Raw genomic sequence first — 12,322 nt, 5'->3', positions numbered from 1 at the left:
CACATAATAGAGAAAATAATTTCTTAAAGTGACAAATAGGATTAGACATAATTAGGAAGCAAAATATCATAAAAATATATTATAGTAACTTAAAAATTATCTGGGGATACATCACACTAGGAGTTAATAAGTGGAACTTGTAAACAACTACAAACATTAAATGCTTAAAAAACACAATTCTACTTACCAATAAGACAGCTAATAAACTGAATAGGTCACAGATGAAAGAAGACAAGCAGCTAATAAGTATTGTTTTTAAAATCTGTATTCAACCTCCTTAGCAGTTTGAGAAATTTTAATTAAAACTACTTTGGGAATTTACCCAACCCCACTCAGTATTGTTGTCACTGAGGAAATAGTGACAACAAATGCTAGCAAGGATGTGGGGAAAACAGAAATCTGGACACTGTTGTTACACTGTAAACTAGTATACTGAGCTTTCTGAGTACATAAAAACATTGATATCATTCCTGCATTGTGTGGTATTTTACTCTTTTGACTTTTTCAGGGGCTCACTACCCAGCTCCCAAATAAATCACACATGAAGGCTTATTGTTAGTTATGAGTGCTTGGCCTCAGCTTGGCTAATTTCTTGCCAGCTTTTCTTAAATTATCCCATCTATCTTTGGTTTCGGGGCTTTTATCTTTCTCTATTCCTGTATAACTTTTCTATCCCTCTCAGTGTCTGGCAATGTAGCTGGATGGTGGGTGACTGGCCCCTGAAGTCCCTCTCCTTCTTTTCTCATTCCTAGATCTCTTCTGATATTTATTCTTCCTGTCTACCATTGCTGCCTATTTTTCTCTCCTGCCTAGTTATTGGCTGTTCAACTCTTTATTAGACCACCAGGTGTTTTATACATGCACAGAATCACAGCTTCACAGAGTTAAACAAATGTACCATAAACAAAAGCAACATATCTTTACATCATTAAGCAAACGTTCCACAACATAAACAAAAGTAACACACTTTAAAGCAATATTTCCAAACAATCCTTGTCATTTAGCTGAGAGGGTCATGATCTTACCATTCAGGTACTTGTGATCTGTTTTCGGGAGCACGAAATTCCTTGTGCTCCCAAATAGCACTAGGAAAATCAGAAATATTAAACATTGAGGGTTGTCATTTAAAAAGAAAAGGTGTAACCTGTTTATTCATCCAGAAGTATTGGAATAGAGGTCATTAATAGCCTTGTGGGGGTGAGGTCATACTATGCTCTCACAAGCAGTAATAGAGGTGGCTAATAGTCTAGGTGACCTTTTCATGATTGATATATTTAAAGGCTCCCATAAGTATTCACAACTAGGATTGTAGTTAGATAGTAGTCCAAATGTGGAGTGTGAGGTCTGTCTGCTTGTGTATTGCTTTTATTGGTTAATAATTAAAGAACTGCTTTGGGCTGATAGGGCAGAACTTAGGCAGGGAAGACAGAACTGCATTCTGGGAGGAAGAAGGCAGAGGCTGTGAGAGATGCCATGGAGCTGCCAGAGACAGACATTGGGAATTTTATCCGGTAAGCCACTGCCATGTGGCGATACACAGAATAATAAGAATGGGTTATAATCATGTGTAATATTCACCAATAAGAAGTTTGAGCTAATGAGCCAAGAAGTGTTTTAATTAATATGGTTTCTTTGTGATTATTTTGGATGTAAGCTAGCCGGGCAGCTGGGAAGAAAAAGTGGCCCCTTTCCTCCAACACAAACCACCTCCATGTAGTCTATATGACTATAGCTGAGACCACAGCAGACCCTTCCCTAGGTCCTTAAGATACTACATGTAGCCTGTCTCTAAAAACAATCTTCATGGAAGAAATGCCGTGTGCTTCGAGAGGAGTTTTAAGGTAATTATGCCTTCCTGTGCACGTGGGATTGTGTTACACAGAAATAATTTTTTCCCAAATTGTAATGTCTTAAATGTGTCTCACATAAATTGCCCACATGAGATTTAAAAGATTGAATGAACAGTGGAAAAGTCATGTTGAAATGGATTTTCTTCTTGCCTCATCTTCTTGCGTCATGTGGATCATTGCACTGTTAACCATGGCATTTGCAGGGACCCACATAATCCTGCCTTAACTATGATTTGCCTAAAACAGCAAGAAAGTACAGTCCTTTATATTGCTCATTAATGAATAAATTGTGAAATATTGTGTATATATATATACATATATGTTTATTCTCAAATAACCTGTAATAAAATTATGTGTTTTTTTTCAACTGCTGGACATAGATGATACTGTGTTAACTGAATAACCTAAAATTAGAAGAAGAAATTCATGTTTTCTCTCATATGTGAATCCTTAATTTTAATATTCATAATATGTTTGTATATGTGAGTATAAATACAAATAATCATTTGAGATCAAAAATGAGATGAGAAGAGTAGAGAAAATTTTGGAAAAATGTGAGCGTCTGGAGGCATTACCATCCCTGACTTCAAACTCTACTACAGAGCTACAGTATTGAAAACAGCTTGGTATTGGCATAAAAACAGAGAAGTCGACCAATGGAATCGAATAGAAGACCGTGACATTAACCCACAAACCTATGAACACCTGATTTTTGATAAAGGAGCTAAAAGTATACAATGGAAAAAAGAGAGCATCTTCAACAAATTGTGCTGGCAAAACTGGATGTCAACCTGTAGAAGAATGAAAATAGATCCATATCTATCACCATGCACAAAACTCAAGTCCAAATGGATTAAAGACCTCAATATCAGTCTGAACACACTAAACCTGATAGAAGAGAAAGTGGGAAGTACTCTACAACACATGGGCACAGGAGACCACTTCTTACATACAACCCCAGCAGCACAGACATTAAGGACCTCATTGAATAAATGGGACCTCCTGAGACAGAGAAGCTTCTGTAAAGCAAAGGACACTGTCGCTAAGACACAAAGGCAACCCACTAACTGGGAGAAGATCTTCACCAACCCCGCAACTGACAAAGGTCTGATCTCCAAAATATATGAAGAACTCAAGAAACTAGACTGTAAAAGGCTAACCAACCCAATTATAAAATGGGGCATTGAGCTGAACAGAGCATTCTCAACAGAAGAACTTCAAATGGCCAAAAGACACTTAAGGTCATGCTCAACTTCCTTAGCGATCAGGGAAATGCAAATCAAGACAACTTTAAGATACCATCTTACACCTGTCAGAATGGCGAAAATCAAAAACACAAATGATAGCCTTTGTTGGAGAGGTTGTGGAGAAAGGGGTACACTCATCCATTGCTGGTGGGAATGCAAACTTGTGCAACCACTTTGGAAAGCAGTGTGGCGGTTTCTCAGGAAATTTGGGATCAACTTACCCCTGGACCCCGCAATACCACTCTTGGGAATATACCCAAGAGAGGCCTTATCATACAACAAAAGTATATGCTCTACTATGTTCATAGCAGCATTGTTTGTCATAGCCAGAACCTGGAAACAACCTAGATGCCCTTCAATGGAAGAATGGATGAAGAAAGTATGGAATATATACATATTAGAGTATTATTCAGCAGTAAGAAACAAGGACTTCTTGAATTTTGCATACAAATGGATGGAAATAGAAAACACTATCCTGAGTGAGGTAAGCCAGACACAAAAAGAGGAACATGGGATGTACTCACTCATATTTGGTTTCTAGCCATAAACCAAGGACATTGAGCCTATAATTAGTGATCCTAGAGAAGCTAAATAAGGAGAACCCAAAGAAAAACATATAGGCATCCTCCTGAATATTAACCTTCAGCAAGCGATGAAAGGAGACAGAGACAGAGACCCACATTGGAACACAGGACTGAATTCTCAAGGTCCAAATCAGGAGCAGAAGGAGAGAGAGCACGAGCAAGGAACTCAGGACCATGAGGGGTGCACCCACACACTGAGACAATGGGGATGTTCTACTGGGAACTCACCAAGACCAGCTGGCCTGGGTCTGGAAAAGCCTGGGATAAAACCGGACTCTCTGAACATAACGGACAATGAGGACTACTGAGAACTCAAGAACAATGGCACTGGGTTTCTGATCCTACTACACGTACTGGCTTTGTGGGAGCCTAGGCAGTTTGGATGCTCAACTTACTAGACCTGGATGGAGGTGGGGGGGTTCCTTGGACTTCCCACAGGACAGGGAACCCTGATTGCTTTTCGGGCTGAAGGGGGGGGGACTTAATTAGGGGAGGGGGGGGAAATGGGAGGCGGTGGCTGGGAAGAGACAGAAATCTTTAATAAATAAATAAATTAAAAAAAAAGACTTCTCCTAAATAGATCATAAGTTTAAAACTTTATAGCTATGCACAAGATCAGAGTCGCAAATGTCCAAAGCACCCTCAGAAAAGGATACCAATCTGTTACTTGCAAGGTCTGCTAACAATAGACCTATGTCTCAAAGGTTGTCATTGGGCACTGTGTTCCCCCAATGTCTGGTCACACTCCTAAACCTGAAGCCTCAAAATTCTTCCATAACCAAGGTAATGCATCAGGTCTTTATTCACTTACCCTAGAATTGTGCTTTTGCTAATTAGAGTTAACTCTTACAATTTTATTATTGCGCAAAGCCTTTGGAGGCTAGAATGAGAAGAAGGTAGGAGGAATAAAAATAAGACTGGAGAACTATAATAGATGAAGAAAAAAAAGGAGAAGTGTAAAGAGATTGTTTTCTTTAATTTTATCATTATTATTATTATTAAAGATTTCCTCCCCCAAGCCTGCTCTAGTGTCTGAAAGAGGTTTGTTTGAAATACATGTATGTGTGAGAGAGTTCATTCACCATCAGAATCCCAAGGAAAACAGTTCTTTTCACTTGATGAAGCATCCAGTCTCTGAACCCTGAAGTGGGTCTTGGGACTGGACCTGCAAGTACCTTGATAAAAATAAATATTCACTTTATACGTTGAGTGCAACATGCAAATATTGTTTGATAAACAATGGTAATTGTGGTAGTTTGTAGAACTGTTTGTTGGTGGGGCAGCTGCAATACACTTGGAACTAGTGATTTGGTCCCAAGTAAAAACATTTTAAAGATTTCTGTCATGTTTTCTTCATTCCTTTCCCATGTCATAATTTTTGTTGTATTCAATAAATGAGAAATCAAAGCTTTTTGTTAGAGATAGACACACAAAAACATAGACACAGATTCATAAGACTACATCCAGACAAAAACAGATTCAAACTCATAAAATAGGCAGCAATGATGAGAGACAAAGGGAAAGTAAAGTAGATGATTAAAATTCTCACTTACTCTTGATTAAATGACATCAAGGGGAAGTGCGGTATTAATTTATTTTTTCACAATTTGACAGTGATACATTATTGGTATTTATGATTTTATTATTAATACATTCAACCATACTATATTTTATGACATCTTGTGAGGTATCCTTTTCTACAATGAGTTAAATCTACCCAGATTTTCTCTTAGAATTCCAGCTCAGTTACAGTTTTCTTTTTGTAGCTCTGCAGCAGGTATTCAACTGTAATTAAACTGCAACTAACAGGAGTCTAATAAGATTATAAAATGGTTGGGTAGTATAATTTTATATAAGCATGCTGTGGGACAATGGTCTTGTACCCTGTAAAAATTTGTCACTTGTATTGGTTTAATAAAACACTGATTGGCCAGTAGGCAGGCAGGAAGTATAGGTGGGGTGACCAGAATAGAAAAATTTTGGGAAGAAGAAAAGTTCAACCTGCCTTCGTCGTCACCCAGATACAGAGGAAGCAAGATGATAATGCCTCACTGATAAAAGGTAGCAAGCCATGTGGCTAACTAAGACAAGATTTATAGATTAATGTAAGATATAAGAGTTAACAGGAAGCCTGAATTAATAGGCAAATCAGTTTACAATTAATATAAGCCTCTGTGTGTTTCTTTGGCTGTGGTACCAGTAGGGACAGAAACTTCTGTCAACATATATCTATAGTTGTTAATCTTTTGTGCAGCTAAGACCTTAAGAACACAATATTTACCATGTAACCCCTCTGGTGATACTTTGAAGTGTGAAGAACTTGAAGCTGAAGACACAAATTTTTGCTAAGCAGAATAAGGAAGCAATAAGGTTTTGTTTGTTTTTTGTTTTGTGTTGCTATTCTCATGTAAAATATTTCTGACTTATAAAAAACATTGATCATATTTCACCTTAATTACTTCTCCCCTTCCCATGCATAAGTAACATGGTATTCTTTTTCTAGCTTTCAGTAAACCTAATGAGTCCTTGAAGGTTAACTCCAGGAACGTGAGTAATTGTCAGCCCTTTTATTGCTCTACAATTTTTTTTATTCCCTGATAATTTGTATTTTACATCAAATAATAAATCAATAATATTAAGTACCTAGCTGCAACAACAATTCTCATAAATTGACTCCTTCTCCAGATTTGGGGCCTGAGATCCTGAACTATCAGATCTTTGGTGGAGATAAGAAATTCATAGATTTTCAGTTTACCTTTGCTTTTCATATGAAATGTGTGATATGACTTCCAAAGCTTCCACAGGTTGAAACTGAGATAGGAAATCATATAAAGCCTCTCAATGCGGGAAATAAATACTCTATGAAAGTAGTTTTACAAATGATAATGTATTAATTATTTGAGATTGAACAAATGCAAAGTTAGTCTGATTATATTCACCCATAATTTCTGCCCAAACTCTTCATAAATGCACCCAACCGCACTCTTGACTTTATGTACTCTCTTTTTAAATAACTCCACCAAGTTCAATATACTGATGGTGTTATACCAGTGAAGCAAAGTTACTCTATCAGCATACATAACAATATTCATGACCAATTCAGGTTCCATCACAGAAGCACGTAGAATAGCTACGTTTTGGGTATGTAAATCTTAAAATTAACATTTTCTTTGCTGGTTCATACTATGATAATTTAAAACATCTCCATTTAAAAGTACTGTCCCCATGTTTTATTTTGTCTAGTACATGCTTACACAATACATTTACACACTAATAAACAATCATCAAAATGGACAAGTGATCTCTAGTACATGCTTACACAATACATTTATACACTAATAAACAATCATCAAAATGGACAAGTGACCTCTAGAAAATTCATCCCTTAAGAAAAGTAAATTTTAGGAAAAATAAACAGATTCAGTCACATGAAAATGCTTCGAGCAAGGATGGCATTTTTTCTTGTTCAGATATTTTGCAAATAAAATGAGTCAACAGAAGAAACATGTTTGGGTAACATCTGCTTTCTTCAGCTTGTATGGATTGAAACAAAGGGTGTACTAGAGTATTCCCCATTAATTGTTTCCATTGTGTGTGAATTACCCTGAATATCCAATTCATTTCATTCTACGGCTTCCCATTAAAACCAAAGCTTCTAAAGTTTGTGGGCCATCATTTTATATGCTACATTAAATATGCAAACTAATTTTGAAAGAAAGCAGCACCTGCAAATTTAGTTGAATTTGCATAATAAATATAGGACAGATTCAAAGCTTGCCTTGTAGAATACAATGACAGAGGTAGAGGAAGTTATAGGTGAGTGCTGTGTGACAAACTTTTACTCAGAACTGAATTTCAAGGTCAGAGTAGGACAAGTCATCTACTATAAACAAATCACATAAGTGGACATTTTACACTAAAGCATCCAAGGTTTATTCTTTATTCCAGAAGTGACAGAGTAGTCCCTTCTGTCAACAAATCTTGAATTATTTACTAGAACAGGTCCTGGGCTCACACTTACGGCTTCTGATTTTGGTACATCACATTTCTAATGTCCATACTAAGGAAGCTGAAGCAGGAGAAACAAATATCACAACTTGAAGCCAGAATGGGATACTTGGTGACTTTCAGACCAACCTGGGCTGCAGTCTGAGTTCTTGCCAAAGAGAAAAATAAAATAAAATGAGGCAACAAAAGCATATATATATATATATATATATATATATATATATATATAATTATTAAAAGCATTTAAGTATATACTAATTAATTCCTTTTCACAACTCAATCTGACTTTTTTTAAATCCTAATACTGCAAGCCTCTTCTCCAAGATTTTATATATATCTGAAACTTCATACACATATGTTTTATGGATTTAAAGTACATATGGATTAAACTTAACTATACCATGTACACAGAGATGGAGAGAGACAGAGAAAGAGGAATAAGATGTATTCAATATTGTATGTGCATTATACCTTATGTGTTATACTACTATATGAAAATGTTTAGGAAAATGCCAGATTTAGCTTTTTAAAGCTATTTCTCAATAGGAATCAAGAGATACTCTCCCCAAAATGTTAAAGTGATTTCCATTTTTTAGTTATACCTTACAGCTTCCTGGTAATTCCATATTGCTGAAGAAACATGTGTTGGATGCTAAAACATGGAAATACAGGCTGGTATTTACGGGAAGATTCTCTATAATGGATACCTTCCATAATGCCAGAAAATTCTATTTATGTTAACAGGGAAGAAAGAAAGATATTCAATAATACTATCTAGTTCTGATCTTTGTAAGATACAGCGGTATATATATATATATATATATATATATATATATATATATATATCAAATGATGCAAGACTGGTACAAATTTTATTGGAAGAAATGTTAACTTTACTACTAAATTTACAACCCATTCCACAAGATAGTACATGAATTTCTGGGACAGATAACTGGCCCAAAAGCCCATGACAGCCTATGTCATGGAGCCTGGGAAAGAATATAATATTATTATTTTGCTAAGTGGTCAAAATAGCAAATTGCCACTCTAAATTATTATTTCTATGCCCTAAAATAGGATAGCCCTAAGTTCCTAACATATAAGCTTTTTTTTTTGCTGTATATGGAGATTAATACAATGTACAGAGATTAGAAGAATATGGAATCTTCAGCTTTAAATGGGGCATCTATTTCACTAAAATCTTTTTAAGCCTTCTGAAGAGGAGCAGAAAAGATTATAAGAACCCAAAAAATGATTGATATTTGCAGTGAAATATTGTTTGCCAGATACCACAGGGAAATTGACACATGCACAGTAGTAGTGACAATCTAAGACCTGCAGTAAAATAAAGCCATCTAATGTACCCACATGATGGGGGAAAGGCTCATGAAGTCCCTCCCACAGCAAAGAAGCTGCTGACAAGTGATGCCTGTTGGGATAGGGATAGTAAGTTTCTTTCAGAGATGCAACCATTGTGAGTTTACCCATACTCTAGTGATGACGTCACACCTATGCACATACAGGAAGCACTAAATAAACTCAGTTGTCTTAAGACAGCCCATAACAATAGGAGGGAAAATAGTGAAGGAAGTGGAGAGTTTATTTAAAGAGGTGATGGTTTGAATGAGAATAGCTCTCATTGGCTCACATGTTTGACTACAGGGTCCTCGGATGATGGAACAATTTGAGAAGCATGAGGAGGTGTGGTGTTGTTGGAGAAGTTTTGTCACTGGGGGCAAGATTTCCAGTATCAAAAAAAAAATCAAAACAATGTCAGCATTACTTTCTCCATCTATTTTCACAATTGTATCTCAGGATCTGATCTCAGCTACTGTTGCCGTGGATGCCTGTCATGGTCAGTGCTACGATGAACATTAACTCTAACCCTCTAAAGCTACACTCCCTAAATAAACTTGTTTTCCTCTAATTGCCTTGGTCAAGGAATGCAGGAGGGTTTGATAAAAAACACATTGTATGTATAACATTCCCAATTAAAATATTTTTATAAAGTATTAATATTCAAAATGCTTATAATTATAATTAGAAATTATCATCCCATTTTACTTCATGAAGTATTTATTAAATATCTTTTATCATGCAGTCACTTTGAATTCATACTTCATCCCTTGATCGATAAAAAATAAACAAAGCAAGGTAGAGAAAAAGGATATTAATAGTAATTTCAGTCAATATAAAGTTGTGGAAACCAGATTACTTACTTTACTGAGACCACCAAAATTAGTGGTAAAATAAATTGAACACTGGTTTGTAGGAATCAGGGCTTTGAAATGGATTAGCCCTTGAGAAATGGGAAAGAGGCTAAGAAACTGATCAGCCTAACTACTTCACTTGAAAGAGCTCCCAGGCCACATTGCAGAGAGAAATTGCAGGTAGTGCCCATTATACTCTGAGTTAAGCAGGCAAGCTAGAGTCTTGGGAGAGCGAGAGGCCAAAAGTTTTCTGGCCTGAGGAACACAAATGAAAAGCCTTGTGCGGAGCAAGTCCCTAGAGATCTCTAAAGACTCTCCCTCCAGAACTCAGCTGAATACCAATGAATGTGAAGAAAACATCGAAATAAAGAAAGAACACACAGAGCCAAAGATACTATAGAGGCAATACCATTTCTTTCCTCCAGATTGTAAAATATTATTATTTATGACACATGGGAAGTGTCTATAAAATGTCCGTATCAGTGATTATATACACAGCATTGCCTTGTTTCAGTGTAAGAAAAGTAAATTCATGGAACAATGCTGAATCTAATAAACTAAGCACTTCATGGAATCAACCACTCTAAAATATTTTAAGGTTTTATTTTAATAATAAACTTTATTATAAAAATTCACAGAAATAAATACAAACATCACACACCATCATTAACGAGACCCAAAGTCTATACAACTTTATGAATTTATATACTGTCAGAGTTGGCATTAAAACGAAGCTGTGAAACTTCACATTGAATATTACATTTTCAGTGTGAATAGGTTTTATGCATTTACCCACTAACAAAACCATGACATCATTAGTTTATATATTTAGTGTGAAATAAATAAAATAAATTCCCATCCTCTTTTAAAACTAATGTTATATGGGATTGTGTTAGTGGTCACAAAGTATTTTAAACAAGCACAAGGTAAGATCCATATCCTGAGTCTTATAAAACTATTCCAGCCTTGCAAAATAAAAGGAAAAGAAAATTGACATTCAACGGACATCAACTAGAAACTGAAAGAGAATTAACCTGTGAGATAATTTCAAAATGTCATTGTATAAATAACTGTACTATACAGGTTTAAAACTTTAAAAACACACCAAAAATATCAAACTTCTAGAATGAAAATGATATCTGAAACAGTTAGCACAAAGTAGTTATGATTTTTAATTCCTGGATGGCTAGAGCTATTGAACATTTCTCTAAGTGTTTTTCAGTCACTTGAGATTCCTCTATAAATAATTCTTTGTCTCGATCTGTACCACATCTTTTAATTGGGTTATTTGCTTTCTTGGTATATAGCTTTTAAACTTTTTAACATATTTTGGATATTAGTCCTCTATAAGATATATATTTGACATTCACTATATTCAAAAATCAGTGCCTTGGTCAACCATCATCAAAGACTCTTCCACACAAACGGAAACAAATAGAGAGACCCACTGTCAGATATTATGTAGACAGTGAGAGACACTGGAACACTCAGAAGTAAATGCGATGTCTCCACCAAATTGTCTCTTCTGAGCTCGGCGAACCCCGTGAAAGAACCCTATGTAAGAGCCAGAGGGGATGGAAGAAACAAGAAAACAGGGCCCTCTGAACGAACATGATCAAAGCTCATATGAAATCATGGAGTTAGAAGAAGCATACCTAGAACCTGAAGCAATCAACATGAGGCTCCTTGGGTAAATATTATGACTTACAGTTTAGTGTTGTTATGGGATTCCAGAGCATACAAAGGAGTGGGGCTATGATTCTCATGTCTTTCCTTAAGATTTTTTCCTTCTGTTGGTCGATATTGTCTGAATTTGATGTGGCAATTTTTCTTTTATTTTACTATATTATATTTGAATGTAAACCTATCCACTAAAGTAAAGGATAACCATGGAAGTGTTCGTTAACCTGCTGAGCAAATAAAAACCCGGCTTCAGCAATGGAATGGCACTAGGTATATTAAACCATATCAGGGCAGATCTCGTGTTCAGCACTAGTTGACCAATAAATAATCTTATCTACAGGTTTTGTTGTTGTTTTTGTTGTTCGTGTGTGTGTGGTTAAATTGTGATTTTTTTTGATTGATGCATTTATTTTTTTTGGTTTGAACATTTTACTGCTATATTAGGTCATTACTTTGTTATTTGAGATAGAAATTAAAGTTAAGAGAGTAAGGAGGATGAAAGGATGTGAAGGAATTCAGCGGGCATAAAGAATATAATGAAAATACATTTAAAGTTAACATTGTTTAAAATAATAAAAAATAAAGAAGGAAAGAAACAGCACTGAAAATAAAAATATTCTGTCCTCAGAGAAACAAAGGCTAAAGAAAGGGCAGACTGGTTGGTAGAAAATAAGTGGTTATTAACATCATAAAAGAACAATGTAAAATATCAAAATCCATTTACCTATACAGTCTGAATG

This window comes from Microtus oregoni, unplaced genomic scaffold (assembly GCF_018167655.1).
Source record: "Microtus oregoni isolate MIOR12 unplaced genomic scaffold, Mior012 000001F_ref0000356, whole genome shotgun sequence".
In the NCBI taxonomy this organism is placed as follows: Eukaryota; Metazoa; Chordata; class Mammalia; order Rodentia; family Cricetidae; genus Microtus; species Microtus oregoni.
This window is presented reverse-complemented; position numbering follows the sequence as displayed.